The sequence below is a fragment of the Elephas maximus genome, chromosome 9 (genome assembly GCF_024166365.1).
Source record: "Elephas maximus indicus isolate mEleMax1 chromosome 9, mEleMax1 primary haplotype, whole genome shotgun sequence".
NCBI classification, from domain to species: domain Eukaryota; kingdom Metazoa; phylum Chordata; class Mammalia; order Proboscidea; family Elephantidae; genus Elephas; species Elephas maximus.
The window spans coordinates 38,066,172-38,083,792 of NC_064827.1; positions in this window are offsets into that span (position 1 = coordinate 38,066,172).

Here is a 17,621-nt window from a genome sequence, read left to right on the forward strand (position 1 = left end):
AAGAAAAGACCAAAATGGATGTCAAAAGAGACTTTGAACCTTGCTCGTGAACAAGTACTTAAAGCAAAAGGAAGAAATGATGAGGTAAAAAGCTGAACAGAAGACTTCAAGGGGCAGCTCAAGAAGACAAAGTAAAGTATTATAATGAAATGTGCAAAGACCTGGAGATAGAAAACCAAAAAGGAAGAACACACTTGGCATTTCTCAAGCTAAAAGAAGTGAAGAAAAAATTCAAGTCTCAAGTTGCAATACTGAAGGATTCTATGGGGAAAATACTAACCCATGTAGGAAGCATCAAAAGAAGATGGACGGTATATACAGAGTCATGATATCAAAAAGAAATGGTGAATGTTCAGCCATTTCGAGAGGTGGCATATGACCAGCAACTGATGGTACTGAAGGAAGAACTCTAAGCTGCACTGAAGGCATTGGCAGAAAACAAGGCTCCAGGAATTGACAGAATACTAATTGAGATGTTTCAACAAATGGATGCAGCACTGGAAGTGCTCACTCGCCTATGCAAAGAAATTTGGAAGACAGCTACCTGGCCAACCGACTAGAAGAGATCCATATTTATGTCTATTCCCAAGAAAGGTGATCCAACCAAATTCAAAAATTATCAAACAATATCATATGCAAGTAAAATTTTGCTGAAGATCATTCAAAAAGAGCTGCAGCAGTATATTGACAGGGAACTGCCAGAAATTCAATCTGGATTCAGAAGAGAACGTGGAACCAGGGATATCATTGCTGATGTCAGATGGATCCTGGCTGAAAGCAGAGAATACCAGAAAGACGTTTACCTGTGTTTTATTGACTATGCAAAGGCATTTGAATGTGTGGAATCATAACGAATTATGGATACCATTGCAAAGAATGGGAATTCCAGAACACTTAATTGTGCTCATGAGGAGCCCAAACAGAACAAGGGGATACTGTGTGGCTTAAAGTCAGGAAAGATGTGCATCTGTGCTGTATCCCTTCACCACATTTATTCAATCTGTATGCTGAGCAAATAATCCAGGAAGCTGGACTCTATGAAGAAGAACGGAGCATCAGGATTGAAGGAAGGCTCATTAACAACCTGCATTATGCAGATGACATGACCTTGCTTGCTCAAAGTGAAAAAGCACTTACCGATGAAGATCAAAGACACAGCCTTCAGTATGGATTACATCTCAACATAAAGAAAACAAAAATCCTCACAACTGGACCAATAAGCAACATCATGATAAATGTAGAAATGATTGAAGTTGTCAAGGATTTCATTTTACTTGGATCCACAATCATCAGCCATGGAAGCAGCAATCAAGAAATCCAAAGACACAATTAACTGGGCAAGTTTGCTGCAAAAGACCTCATTAAAGTGTTGAAAAGCAAAGATGTCACCTTGAAGACTAGGGTGTGCCTGACCTAAGCCATGATGTTTTCAATTGTCTCATAGGTATGTGACAGCTGGACAATGAATAAGGAAAATCTAAGAAGAATTGATGCCTTTGAATTGTTGTGTTGAAGAAGAATATTGAATATATCATGGACTGCAAAAAGAATGAACAAATCTGTCTTGGAAGAAATATAATAAGAATGCTCCATAGGAGCAAGGATAATGAGACTATGTCTGACATACTTTGAACCTGTTATCAGGTGAGATCAGTTCCTGAAGAAGGACATCATGCTTGGTAATATAGAGGATCAGTGAAAAAGAAGAAGACCCTCAAGGAGATGGATTGACATGGTGGCTGCAACAATGTGCTCAAGCATAACGACGATTGTGAGGATGGTGCAGAACTAGGCAGTGTTTTGTTCTGTTCTACATAGGGCTGCTATGAGTTGGAATCGACTGGATGGCCTGTAACAAAGCAAGAACAACACATTTCTCACTCCCTCCAAGGGGGAAATGGAAGTGAACATTGGAGAACTTAGTATTTTGTGCCAGACATTAAGCTAGGAGTGTTCACTTGCATAGGCTCCTTTATGCGGAAAATTTTTTTTTTTCTTTTTCAATAATTTTTATTGTGCTTTTGTTTTTTTTTAAGTGAAAGTTTACAAATCAAGGTAGTCTCTCACACAAAAACCCATATACACCTTGATACACACTCCCAATTACTCTCCCCCTAATGAGACAACCCACTCTCTCCCTCCACTCTCTCTTTTCGTGTCCATTTCGCCAGCTTCTAACCCCCTCCACCCTCTCATCTCCCCTCCAGGCAGGAGATGCTAACATAGTCTCAAGTGTCCACCTGATCCAAGAAGCTCACTCCTCACCAGCAACCCTCTCCAACCCATTGTCCAGTCCAATCCATGTCTGAAGAGTTGGCTTTGGGAATGGTTCCTGTCCTGGGCCAACAGAAGGTCTGGGGGCCATGACCACTGGGGTCCTTCTAGACTCAGTCAGACCATTAAGTCTGGCCTTATGAGAATTTGGGGTCTACATCCCACTGCTCTCCTGCTCCCTCAGGGGTTCTCTGTTGTGTTCCCTGTCAGGATAGTCATCGGTTGTAGCCAGGCACCATCTAGTTCTTCTGGTCTCAGGATGATGTAGTTGCTGGTTCATGTGGCCCTTTCTGTCTCTTGGGCTCATAATCACCTTGTGTCCTTGGTGTTCTTCATTCTCCTTTGATCCAGGTGGGTTGCGGCCAATTGATGCATCTTAGATGGCTGCTTGCTAGCGTTTAAGACCCCAGACACCACTGTTCAAAGTGGGATGCAGAATGTTTTCTTAATAGATTTTCTTATGCCAGTTGACTTAGATGTCCCCTGAAACCATGGTCCCCAGACCCCTGCCCCTGCTACGCTGGCCTTCGAAGCATTCAGTTTATTCAGGAAACTTCTTTGCTTTTGGTTTAGTCCAATTGTGCTGACCTCCCCTGTATTGTGTGCTATCTTTCCCTTCACCTAAAGTAGTTCTTATCTACTATTTAATTAGTGAATGCCCCTCTTGCATCCTCCCTCCCTCCCCCCTCTCGTAACCACAAAAGAATCTTTTCTTCTCAGTTTAAACTATTTCTCAAGTTCTTACAATAGTGGTCTTATACAATATTTGTCCTTTTGCAACTGACTAATTTCACTCAGCATAATGCCTTCCAGGTTCCTCCGTGTTACGAAATGTTTCACAGGTCCCTCACTGTTCTTTATCGATGCGTAGCATTTCATTGTGTGAATGAATATACCATAATTTATTTATCCATTCATCCGTTGATGGGCACCTTGGTTGCTTCCAGCTTTTTGCTATTGTAAACAGTGCTGCAATAAACATGGGTGTACATATATCTGTTTGCGTAAAGGCTCTTATTTCTCTAGGATATATTCCAAGGAGTGGGATTGCTGGATCATATTTCTATTTCTAGCTTTTTAAGGAAGTGCCAAATCAATTTCCAAAGTGGTTGTATAATTTGACATTCCCACCAGCAGTGTATAAGTGTTCCAATCTCTCCACAGCCTCTCCAACATTTATTAGTTTGAGTTTTTTGGATTAATGCCAGTCTTGTTGGAGTGAGATGAAATCTAATTGTAGTTTTCATCTGCATTTCTCTAATGGCTAATGATCGTGAACATTTCCTCATATATCTGTTAGCTACCTGAACGTCTTCTTTAGTGAAGTGTCTATTCATATCTTTTGCCCATTTTTTAATTGGGTTATTTGTCTTTTTGCAGTTGCATTTTTGCAGTATCATGTAGATTTTAGAGATCAGGCGCTGATCAGAAATGTCATAGCTAAAAACTTTTTCCCAGTCTGTAGGTAGTCTTTTTACTCTTTTGGTGAAGTCTTTGGATGAGCATAGGTGTTTGATTTTTAGGAGCTCCCAGTTATCTAGTTTTCCTTCTACATTCTTTATAATGTTTTCTATACTGTTTATGCCATGTATTAGGGCTCCTAACATTGTCCCTATTTTTTCTTCCATGATCTTTATCGTTTTAGATTTTATATTTAGGTCTTTGATCCACTTTGAGTTAGTTTTTGTGCATGGAGTGAGGTATGGGTCTTGTTTCATTTTTTTGCAGATGGATACCCAGTTATGCCAGCACCATTTGTTAAAAAGACTGTCTTTCCCCCATTTAACTGTTTTGGGGCCTTTGTCAAATATCAACTGCTCATATGTGGATGGATTTATGTCTGGATTCTCAATTCTGTTCCTTTGGTCCATGTATCTGTTGTTGTACCAGTACCAGGCTGTTTTGACTACTGTGGCAGTATAATAGGTTCTAAAATCAGGTAAAGTAAGGCCTCCCACTTTGTTCTTCTTTTTCAGTAATGCCTTATTTATCTGGGGCCTCTTTCCCTTCCATATGAAATTGGTGATTTGTTCCTCCATCTCATTAAAGAATGTCCTTGTATTTGGATCAGAATTGCATTAAATGTATAGATCGCTTTTGGTAGAATAGACATTTTTATAATGTTAAGTCTTCCTATCCACGAGCAAGGTATGTCGTTCCACTTATGTAAGTCTTATGAGGAAAAATTTTTTAAAAAATCCCAGCAAACAAATGTACTGGCAAAAACAACAGTAACATTAACTGAAGAGGAAGTTATTTTCTCAGGGTAAGTAATGCAGCCAGGATTTAAACTAGAGTAAATTACAATTTTTTTTTTGTATTAAAAATACATTTAAATTAAATTTTTACTTTTATCAAGGTAATACAAATTCATAGTTTAAAAAGCCAAGTAATGCTATAATAACATGGTAATAATACACTAGTAATCCTTATTCCTCCCATCAGGCCTATTCTATTAGCTGTTTAGTTTGATAATAACCTGTTTTTAAACGATATGGGTATACTGCTATTGCTTGATCATCATTATTGATTTCCTATATAGAATATGAAGATTTAGCAACTTAAACTGTTCCTCTAATACATACACATTTCTTTTCTCTACATACAGTTGATTCTTATTCTTCATGGTAGATATGTTCTATAAAGTCATTGCACTCACTGAATTAGCAAATGCCGAACCATTGCTCTTAGGGTAAACACTGAGTTAGGCTCTTGTGATATTCTGGTCACAACATTTTCATCAACAATTAATACATAACATTGCATGTTTCTATTTAAAGACACTGTACATATTGTTGATTCATTAACACTGAACTCAAAATCAACAGCACTATAGCTTATGGCTGAGCAAGGCTTATCTAACACATGTATTTTCTTCAGAAGGCAGATCACAGTCTTTTTGTGCTTAGAAACACTAGGCAACACTTCAGTATTATGCTTGGGGGCCATTCTAAACAGTAAAGTCACTAACAAAAAGCACATGGCAGTGAATAGACGGTGAAAGAACACTTGTTTACAGTGTGAGAGCTGAAAAAAGAGGCAGAGGGTCACCTTATTTAATCTCACCTGGGAACATCTGTACTGGGTAACTGAAATTTTCCACTGCTCTTCGCGTGTCCAAGAATGACATGTGTGAAAGCACCTCAAGTATTGATTGTGGGTTAGACGTACATTTTAGTGAGTAAGCAAATTCGAAAAGACGGAATCTGCAAATAACGAGTATCCACTGCAGTTGTATTGCAGTTTGAGTTAAACCTAAAGTCAGTATTTATATTATTATGACTGTGTACATATTTACAGCTGAATGATGTGATATTCTGTGAATTTGTTTCCATTCTTGTCTTTCCTGAGTTAATAGATGCCCTGTTTTTTGGCTTGTATGATTTCTACGAACTCAGTTCTCCTACTGAGCTGAAAATTTTCACTTAATATCTGTGAACCTGTCAGTCATTCTCTCATGTTTGGCTGTTTTGGACTTAAGACACCCCTCCTGGAGCCCTCTATTTATCCTTCTGCTGTAGCTGGCCTGCTGCACTGGTTGTTCTCTAGGGGGCTGTATAAGCTGACATCCCAGAACTTCTTTCATTGTCAGTTTGGAAATTATTCCTCTTTCCTGTAGTGGTGACCTCTTGCCTGGATATGCAAGCTTGGCTTCCACAATTCTGATAGCCAGTAGAGGAGGGGAGTTAAGGGTCTTACCTTTCAATCAGTAGGCTCTTATTTATCTATTTTAAATTTTTATTAAATCCCCTGTTTTCAGTAGAGTGCTTCACCCCTGACTTCAGCTGGACCTAGTATTTCCAAGAACAGTGTTTCTCTGGTTAAATTATTCAGAAAGGAAATCTACAGTCTGATGTCAAAGATGGGGCATGGGTAGTGGCCTGGTTTCATGGTTTGGGAGAGAGAATTTGGGCGTCAAATTGCTCCATTTACAGACTCTCAATCACTTCTTTAATCTCCACCTTCTAATATTTCTAATCCTGGGCCTATTTGGGGTTCAACAGTTCAAACGCCTTATTTCTTATTCATTTTCTGCAGGCTTAAGTTTCATTTCACCCCTCTGCTCTGCTTAAGATGCTTACTCTTTGTTCATGAACTTTCTATGTTCTAAATTTGTTTGCCCTTTTTAGTCTGGTGTTATCTTCTCCAGGCTCCCTGATGGCACACCGGTTAAAGGCTTGGCTGCTAATGGAAAAGTTGGCAGTTCAAACCCACCAGCCGCTCCATGGAAGAAAAGACTTGGCAATCTGCTGCCATAAAGATTACAGCTGAGGAAACCCTATGGGGCAGTTCTACTCTGTCCTATAGGGTCACTATGAGTTGGAATTGACTTGACAGCAATGGGTTAAATTTTGTGGTATTTCAAAGCTAAACACAACACTCTCAGCATGAAAATATTAAACGTCTCTGGCATGGAAATAAGAGTTTCATCTTATTTTCAAACACACAGGAAGAACAAAAGGAAATTAGATCTAGAATTGGTAATAAAAAGGAAATTAGTTTTCGTTTTTAACTTTTCTTCCGCATTAAAAAAAAAAATTGAGTCCATTCATTCTAATGTTTAGCTTCTAGACTCTTCCTGCTATCTGCCCAAATATACATTCATATTTTCAATACGCATTCTCTATTCTCACCAGTCCTACTAATGGTTGAGCTTGCAAGTTATTAATCTCAAGTAATTCCAGCTCAACGCTATTTTTTCAAACGGTTCTTTTTGACCACTCCCCCCACACCACAACACACACTTCAAAATATACACCCATTCAAGCACCAGCCATTTCAACAAAATTTTATTTTTTATGTATCTGTTATTTCCCCATGGAGCATTGGTGGCTCTGTTGCAGAGTTCTCATCTTCCATGTGGGAGACCTACATGCAGCCACCACTTGTCTGTTAGTGGAAGCATGTGTGTGTCTATAATGCTGAACCAGTTTCAGCACAGCTTCTAGACTAAGAAGAAAGGCCTGGACTAGGAAGAAAGGCTTGGTGATCTACTTCTGAAAATCAACAATGAAAACACTATGGATTACAACAGTCTAACCCACAACTGATTGTGCAGATGGCACAGGACAGGCCAGCATTTTATTCCTGTGTGCATGAGGTCACCATGAGTCGGAGGCTACTAACAACAATTATTTCTCCAATCCTGTAGCAAAAATGAACAACAAAAAAAGCAAAAAACCAGCCACCTTTGTTCGCTTTCTGTTCACCTCCACTTTTTTTCTGGCTCTTAGGCAAACAATGTTAATGGAACTCATTGAGCTAGAAAAGATGCAGAGGTTTGGTGTTCTTGACAGGCTCAGAATCAAAATAAACTCAATGACATGTACTCTAAACCTTATAAATATTGTGAAAATACAGAGAAAGGGCAGCCATGAACTCTACCTTCAGGGAACTCATGATACATACAGTCAAGGGAATAAGAGTATCTGAGAAGTGCTTAACAATAGAAAAGACAATAACAATTTCAGGCAACAGAATGGCACAGAATGTGATGTTTCAGAAATAGTTTCTACTCCAAATGAAAGACCCTCCCATCCTTCTCACTAACCAGTCTGGGGTATCTGATGTTGAGGAGAGAGGAGGGCTGATTAACTAAGAGATGTGACTGTGCCTACGCAGTCACTTGTTCATTGCATAGCTTAGAACAGTTTGTTTAGCCTCTAGGGACCTGGATTTCATTATTCGAAAGGAACAATTGAAAAAAAAAGAATGAATAATATTTGAGGCATTTTTTTTAGATCTAAAGGTCTGTAACTGTGACTAGAGGAATTTATGAAAAGGCCATGAGTATACCTAGATGGCTACCACAAGCCATTCTCAGAAAAAACCAAACTCATTGCTGTCGAGTCAATTCCAAATCATAGCAACCCTAGCCATTAGAAACCTCTATACAAAGTGTATGTAAGTGACAGAATGCCATACATGGGATAACGTAGGGATGGGTCATATGTCATAGGCTTGTTCACAATTGGGCCCCTTCAATCAGATATTTAAGTATTTCCTGAGAGTGAGTCTAAGTCAGGAATTTTTTTTTTTCTTTTAATTTCTCCAGAAAAGCACTGTACTTTTATAGGATTGGGTATAGCTCATTTACCTGTGGAATACAACGTGCAGATCTTATTCAAACCCAACTCAGTGATGATCAGACTGTTAGAGATGAGCACAGTAGTCATTGCAGGGCTGCACAGCCTCTTCATCCAGGTATGTTTATGTATAAACTCTACCTGACTCTTGCTATCTCAGAGGCCAGACTAAGAATTTTTATTACTACCCTGCTCAACCTGGAGTACCATGTATCTGGAAATTTCTCCTACACTGAGTGAGAAGTATCATTTTCTCCACTGAAAAAGCATGAAGTCCAAGTTTAACACTGCTACAGTATGTGTCAGAATAAATCCCATGGCTTGTGTGTGAGCCTGGCAAATCTCCCTCCCCCACATCATCAGTCTAATGGACTTTGGAGTATTGTACAAAATGAAATCTTACCGCTCAGACTCCTCGACTTTGTGGCTCACCATGAGCTCCACTATGAAGAGGTTACAGTTGTGCGATCTTTGGATGTTGGTGACCTGTTCCAAGGACTCAGCCAGCCTCAACTGAGGGATCACTGGCTTTCCTCCCTGTTTTAGTGGTGCTATAACAGAAATACTACAAGTGTGTGGCTTTAAAGAACAGACATTTATTTTCTCACAGTTAAGGGGGCAAGAAATCTGAATTTAGGGTGCTGGCTCTAGGGAAACGCTTTCTGTCTTTGTCAGCTCTGGTGAAAGTCCTTGTCTCTTTTCAGCTTCTGTTCCTTGTTTTCCTGGCAATCTTCATGTGGCTTGACATCTCTCTACCCCTGTCCGTGCTTCCTTGTCTCTGTGTCTTACTTGCTGTTGTTATATTTCAAAAGTGTTTGGCTTAAAACACACCCTAAATTGATATGACCTCATTAACATAACGAAGAAAGTCCTATTCCCAAATGGGATTACATACTTAGGTATAGAGATTAAGATCTACAACGCATATTTTTTGGGATACCATTCAATCCACAACTCTGATTCTCATGACTAATACCTGCATACAGCATTCTATAGATTTCATCAAAGGGAAGGTCCATTCCTTTATATTGCTTTCCCACTTTGTCCCTCAGATTTTCCACAATATCACTTTTAATGCCAGGCAAGAATGAGTTCTGTTATAGGTTGATGTGTGCGCCCCAAAAAGGTATATATTCAAGCCCTAACTCCAGTAGCAATGAATGTGACCTTATTTAGAAATAGTATCTTTGCAGATGTAATTTTAGTTAAAATGAGTTCATTCTGGAGTAGGATGGGACCTAATGGAATTTGACTGGTGTTCTTACAAGAACAGAAGAAGAAACAGAGAGTCAGCTACATAGGGAAGAACCCCATATGAGGACAGAGGCAAACACTAGAGCGATGCATCTTCAAGACAAGGAACATCAATGATTGCCAGCAAAGAAAGATTCTCCCCTACAAGTTTCACAGGTAACATGACTTTGCCAACTTCTTGGTTTCAGACTCCTAGCCTCCGAAACTGTGAGACAACGAATTTCTCATTTTTTAAGCCATACAGTTTGTGGTACTACATTACCACAGCCCTAAGTAACTAACACAGATTCCAACCTCTTCTGAAGGCCTTTTTTTTTTCTCCGTCTGTCTGCAGCTTCTGTTTGTCAGTCCTCACATCACCATGAAGAAGAGGGACTCTCTGCACATGGAGACACAGACAATGCTAGTTTCCCTCTGAGCAAGATTTGAGGGTTGGCACCAAATCTATCCTCCTATTGCTCCCTTCTTGCTACTACTGATTCTCTTCCTCTCAGCAATCAGTTATATTGCTTATTTCCTTCAGCTTGGTGATATTTGTCAAAATCTTATATTAGGGAATAAGTTTATGCAGTCTGCCACAGGGTGTCTCAATTTGATGGACAATCCCAGTTTATTCATATTTTCACATGGAACAAAATCTTACAATGAATAAATCTCTGTGATTGGTGAAATATTAGTGATCAAGGCCGTGGGGCAAATTTATTCCAGATAGATGAACATGCTACCTTCCACTAATAATAATGCTAACTGTAACAACAATTTACAAAGTAATAATAATGGCAGCTGTCACTTATTTATCAATATGCCAGCTACCCAAAGTAACATGTAAATACATTATCTCGTTTATTCCTCAACAATCTTATGAGGTAAGTATTATTATTTCTCTCATTTTATAACTAAGGGAATCAGGGATTAGAGAAGTTAATTGGCCCAGGACACACAGATAGTACATGGCACACAGGATTTAAACCCAGTGATTTGATTGTACAGCCCAACTTCTCAACCATTACTTACTGCCTCCCATATTACAAGTAAATAGATAGCTGAGATTAGACTATTTTAGATTAGTCAAATTAAATTAGACTGGAAGTCAGACACTGGAGGGCTTTCCCAATTATAGCAGTTATGTTTCTAAAAACAACTTTGGTAGCAGAATTTCTTTTGTGGATCTCAAGACTTTATTAAAAAAAATGGTTACAGGAATCAAAGATAGCAATGATATTAAGAAAGTCTTTATAAGTTCATTAATGTTCATTCAATGAAAACAATAAAACAGCCCCCCAAATAAAACAATAATAAAAATATTGTATCCATCTTAAATTTGTACGAGTACTGTACTGTTAAGGAAACCCTGGTGGTGTAGTGGTTGAGTACTACGGCTGCTAACCAAGAGGTCGGCAGTTCAAATCCACCAGGCACTCCTTGGAAACTCTATGGGGCAGTTCTACTCTCTCCTATAGGGTCACTATGAGTCAGAATCGACTCAACAGCAGTGGGTTATTGTACTATTAACTTTAATCTACAAACTCTCCTCTGTAGACAATTTTCGGTCTTTGCCTTCCATGAAGCTTGCTTCAATTCACCAGTGCCATTCTTACAAAGATCCATTCCCTCTATGTCTGTCCGATACCTAATTATCCAATGCCTTGCTCATTTTAATATTTATAATAGTGGCACATTAGTTCTAGATCAGAAAATCTTAAGAATGCTTGAAAGGTACAGAAAAATAAGACCTGTACACTAGAAGTTGGAAGAAGAGTAACTGGTATTTTATTTATTCATACACACACACACATAATAGTGAAAGATAGCTCACAGTCCATTCTGGGTGGGGAAATGGTTAATCTGCTCAGCTGCTAACCAAAAGGTTGGTGGTTGGAGGCTAGAGGTGCCAGGTGGTGCCTCAGAAGAAAGGCCTAGTGACCTACTTATGAAACATAAGCCATTGAAAACCTTATGGAACACAGCTCTACTCTGACACATGTGGGGTCATCATGAATTGGAGTCGACTTGACGGGAACTAGTTTACTGGTTTTTGTTTATACATAGAGAGAGAAACATTTCCATATTAATTTCTCTAATGATTTCTTCTTAGCCCTAATTATTTTGGAGCAGACATATATGAACATATATTATCTGAACAATATTGTGGAAACACTGCTCATTTATCAGATGTAGCAAGTTAAATTGAAGATCTGTAGTAAGAGGTGAAGGTTTACTGTCAGGGTTAGCAATAAGGGGAAAAGGGGCAGGACTGAGGATCTGATGAAGATCAGCCAAAGGAAGTAGAGGAAAATCAGATGACAGTGCCTTGCACAAAATACGTATGTGAGAAGCATTTATTGAAAAAAAATACATGAAAGATGGATGAATAGATAGAAGGATGGGGTGTAAAAATACCGAACATTTCTAACTTGACAGTTTTGCCAAGGATTGAATCAAGTATTATATTTGATTGCTATATAGCATTCTGTTACAATCCATGTTGTTCTTTTCCATCCATGAAGCCAGGAAAATAGAAACATAATGTCCTCTAATCACTATCTGTGAAAATGCTAAGGATATATTTTGCTCTGCTTCTTTTATACTTTGTTTCATATTAATGTACAGGTTTTAAAACATCATGAAAAATACTAACCTTGAAAGCTGCATTCTGATTTGTTCATTTCACCTAAAAATATAAAAAGACAGAAAAAAAAAGCAAATTTAAGTAAAAACCAATTAAAGCAATGGAAACAGTAAAAAGGTTTCATTTTTGTTTTTCCTTTTGTCTATTTTCCTTTGGATAAAGGAGAAACACTTAACAGTGGAGAGAGAAATACACTGATGATTTTTTTTTCCCGTAAACTGTTTTAAAATGTTTTGTACCTTTTGTATTTTGTGACAGTTTCCTTTAAAAAAAAAAATTGGGGGGGGCATATCAATTATAGAATGACAATGAATACAGATACAGAGGAGATGTTTAATAAAGATGCTAAAACTAAATATAAAAGGAAAAATACATAGCCAAAAAAAAAAAAAAACAAACCCAGTGCCATTGAGTCAATTCCGACTCATAGTGACCCTGTAGGACAGAGCAGAACTGCCCCATAGAGTTTCCAAGGAGCGCCTGGAGGATTTGAACTGCTGACCCTTTGGTTAGCAGCTGTAACACTTAACCACTACACCACCAGGGTTTCTGGAAAAATACATTAATTTTTTTTTTTTTTTTTTTTTACATAGGTGGTACTTAATCAACCCATGGAAGTTTGCCTTCATGATAAGATTATTCCATAAATTCAGGCAAGAATATTTTAAGGGGCTATTACCATTTATTCTCAGGTTATGTATTCCTGCTCTTGAATACTGATTAGAACATAAGCTTTTGCCTCATCTCTATCCTTTTTCCCCCAATAACCTGTTCTCCCTTATGGACCAAGTGATTATTGTGTTGTTTATAATAACCGTTCTACATTCCTTATGGAAATTGTAATTATGATGCTGAATATTCAAACTGCAAGCCACTTTTCTCAGGGAAATTGTAATTATGATAATGCAGTATTTACCCAACCAGTGTTTTCTAGTCATTGTTCTCTTTGAGGAATGAGGTGAGAGAAAAACACTGAAATAAAGCATTCAGATGGGACCCCAAATATGTATTCAGGCAAAGCATAATAATAATAACTAATATTTGAGTTTTTAGTGTATGGCAGGCATGACACAATCAGGCTTACACAAATATAACATACATGTTGATTATATATGATTCTCGTTTAACCAACGCAACAACCTCATGAGGTAGGTAATATTATTATCTCAATTTTATTGACCAAAGACCTGAGGCTCAGAAATACTGAGTGATTTTCCTAACAACATACAGCTATTAAATGGTAGAGTCAAGATCTAAACCCAGGTCCCTCTCACTTTAAAGTCTATTTACAAGCTCCTTGTCAAAGGCCTCACCTTCTTTCACTGGCACCAACATGTATTTGCTGAGTTGATTCAACCACAATCCCTTTTCTCAGAACCAGCATTTCTCATTCCCTGTCCAGTGTGGTGTGCTTTTATGTGGGGACACTATGGCTGCTGTGGCCTTCATCACTGAGAGTAGAGTTCTCTATCCACAAATCCTTTTCTCAAAGTAAAATTTGATACCATCCTTTTGGAGGACTTTTTGGCATTATTCATCAAGATTAAAATTTTTCCTGCCCTGTGACACAATGGTTCTACTTCCAGAATTTATTCTAAAAATATAAGGACAAGTGTGTTCATTATAGCACTGGTTTAAATAGTGAAAATCTAAAATCAGCCTAAATGCCCACCAATTACTTTAAGGTACAGTAGAATACAATCAGGCACTAAAGATTTAAAAAGCATGGTTTTCACTGTGTCCTGGATAAATGTCCACCAAACATTGTTAAGAGAGCTAGCTGTGAAACAGTATATATAATATAATCTTTTCTTAGAAATTATATATTTATATATATATAGATGTATACACACACACACATATATATATTAGTTTCTGAGTTTGCATAGAAAAAGATCAAGCAGGCTAGATACCATGCACTTAAAGTAATAAAATGGCATCTTTAAGTAATAGGATGAGGTTGTCTTTAAGTAATAGGATGAGGAGGCAAGATCCCTCACTCATGACACATGAATATTTAGCTTTTGAAATATTTATAGTTAGCATGTATTTTTTTGTAAGCTGAAAATAAAATTTAAAATATATAAAAAGATAGAACTAAGGATACCCCCACCATGTGTCTGTCAGTTGTCATACTATGATGGCTTTTGTGCTGCTGTGATACTGGAAGCTTTACCACCAATATTTCAAATACCAGCAGGGTCACCCTTGGTGAACAGGTTTCAGCTGAGCTTCCAGACTAAGACAGACTACGAAGAAGGACCCAGTAGTCTACTTCTGAAAAAACTGGCTAGTGAAAACCTTATGAATACCAACGGAACATTGTCTGATATAGTGTCCAAGATTAGTCCCTTGGGTTGAAGACACTGAAAACACAACTGAGGAAGACCTACCTCCTCAAAGTAGAATCGACCTTAATGATGTGAATGGAATCAAGCTTTTGAGACATGGATTTGCTGAAGTAGGCACTACTCAAAATGAGAAGAAACAGCTGGAAAAATCCATTAATAATCAAAACGTGGAATGTATGAAGTATGAATCTAGGAAAATTCCAAGTCATCAAAAATGAAATGAAACATATGAACATTGACATCCTAGGCATTAGTGAATTGAAATGGAGTGGTATTGGCCATTTTGAATTAGAAAATCATATAGTCTACTATGCTGGGGATGACAAATTGAAGAGGAACGGTATTGTGTTCATTGTCAAAAAGAACATTTCAAGATCCGTCCTGAAGTACAACGTGGTCAGTGATAGGATAATATCCATACACCTACAAGGAAGACCAGTTAATATGGCTATTATTCAAATTTATACATCAACCACTAAGGCCAAAGGTGAGAAAACTGATGATTTTTACCAACTTCTGTACTCTGGAATTGATCAAACTTGCAATCAAGGTGCATTAATAATTACTGGTGGTTGGAATGTGAAAGTTGGAAACAAAGAAGAGGGATTGGTAGTTGGAAAATATGGTCTTGGTGATAGAAATGATGCCAGAGATCACATGATAGAATTTTACAAAGCCAGTGACTTCTTCATTGCAAATATGTTTTTGCAATAAAATAAATGATGGTTATACACATGGAACTCACAAGGTGGAATACACAGGAATCAAATGACTACATTTGTGTAACGAGACGATGGAAAAGCTCAATATCATCAGTCAGGCCAACTGTGGGACAGGCCATCAATTGTTCATATGCAAGTTCAAGTTGAAGTTGAAGAAAATTAGAACAATTCCAGAAAAGTCAAACTACAACCTTGAGTACATCCTACCTGCATTTAGAAACCATCTCAAGAATAGATTTGACACACTGAACACTAAGGACCAAAGAATAGATGAGTTGTGGAATGGCATCAAGGACATCATACATGAAGAAAGCAAGAGGTTATTAAAAAGACAGGAAAGAGAGAAAAGACCAAAATGGATGTCAGAAAAGACTCTGAAACTTACTCTTGAAAATACAGTAGCTAAATCGCAAAGAAGAAATGATGAAGTAAAAGGCCTTAACAGAAAATTTCAAAGGGTGGTTTAAGAAGACAAAGTATTATAATGACATGTGCAAAGACCAAAAGGGAAAAATACCATTGCCATTTCTCAAACTGAAAAAAAAACTAAGGAAAACATTGAAGCCTTGAGTTGCAATACTGAGGGATTCTATGGGCTCACAAATGGACCAATGAGCAACATTATGATAAATGGAGAAAATATTGAAGTTATTAAGGATTTCATTTTTCTTGGCTCCACAATCAACACCCATGGAAGGAGTCAGGAAATCAACTGACGCATTGCATTGGGCAAATCTGTGGCAAAAGATCTCTTTAAAGTATTAATAAGCAAAAATATCACTCTGAGGACTAAAGGGCACCTGGCCCAAACCATGGTACTTTCAATCACCCCATATACATGTGAAAGCTGGACAATGAATAAGGAAGACCAAAGAAGAATTGATGCCTTTGAATTGTGGTGTTGGTGAAAAATATTGAATATACCACGGACTGCAAGAAGAATGAACAAATATATCTTGGGTTAAGTAAAAACAGATAGCTCCGTAGAAGCAAGGATGGCAAGACTTCATCTCACATACTTTTGACATGTTATTAGGAAGAACCAGTCCCTGAAAAAGGACATCATACTTGGTAAAGCAGACAGTTAATGAAAAAGAGGAAGGCCCTCAATAAAATGGATCGACACAGTGGCTGCAACAACGGGCTCAAGCATAACAACAGTTGTAAGGATGGTGCAGGACCTTGCAGTGTTTTGTTCTGTTGTACATACGGTCACTATGAGTGGAAACTGACTCAATGGCACCTAACAACAACAAAAGGATACCCAGCGATGAACATAAAAACTGTACTATTTCAAAAGGAAAAAAAAAACAAACAGAATACGAGGCCAATTACTGAAAAATCTTGTGGGATAAGCCCCTAGGTAGAACGAAAAATGTGTCTCTCCACTTCCTCACCTGCCTCCCTTACGTCCATTTTACCAGAACTCTACAACCAGTGTCCCAAATGAATGTTTAGGACTTTTAAAATTGTAGTAACCATATTTGAGCACATAGCATGCAAAGAAACTTTATAGAAATGTTTTCAAATCCCATAACAAATCTACAAGACAGGACTTTTTTTTTTTTTTTTTGTCTTTAACAAAGAGAAGTTGGTTTCTTCACAGTGAAGTAGGCTAAAAGTCCCCAAATCAGGGTGTCAGCTTTAGGGAAAGGTTTTCTCTTTCTGTCAGCCTTCTCATCAATCTTCCTCCCAAGGTAGGGGCTTCTCCGCATGGGGACCCCAGGTCCAGAGGACGCACTCTTCTCCCAGTACTGCTTTCTTGGTGGTATGAGGTCCCCCAACTCTCTACTTGCTTCCCATTCCTTTTTTATTGTACTTTATGTGAAAGTTTACAATTCAAGTCAGTTTCTCATACAAAAATGTACACATATATTGTTATGTGATCCTACTTGCTCTCCCTATAATGTGACAGCACACTTGTACTTCCTGTGTCCATTCAATCAGTTCCTGTCTCCCTCTGCCTTCTCATCTCGCCTCTGGATAGGAGCTACCCACTTAGTCTCATGTGTCTACCTGAGCTAAGTGCTGTCTTCACGAGTATCATTTTATGTCTCATAGTCCAGTCTAATCTTTGTCAACTCTTCGGGAATGGTTTTAGTTCTGGGATAACAGGGAGTCTGGGCCATGTCCTCTGGGGTCCCTCCAGTCTCAGTCAGACCATTAAATCTGGTCTTTTTTACTAGAATTTGAGTTCTGCATCCTACTTTTCTCCTGCTCCATCAGGGATTCTCTGTTGTGTTCCCTATCAGGGCAGTCATTGGTGGTAGCCGGGCGCCATCTAGTTCTTCTGGTCTCAGGGTGA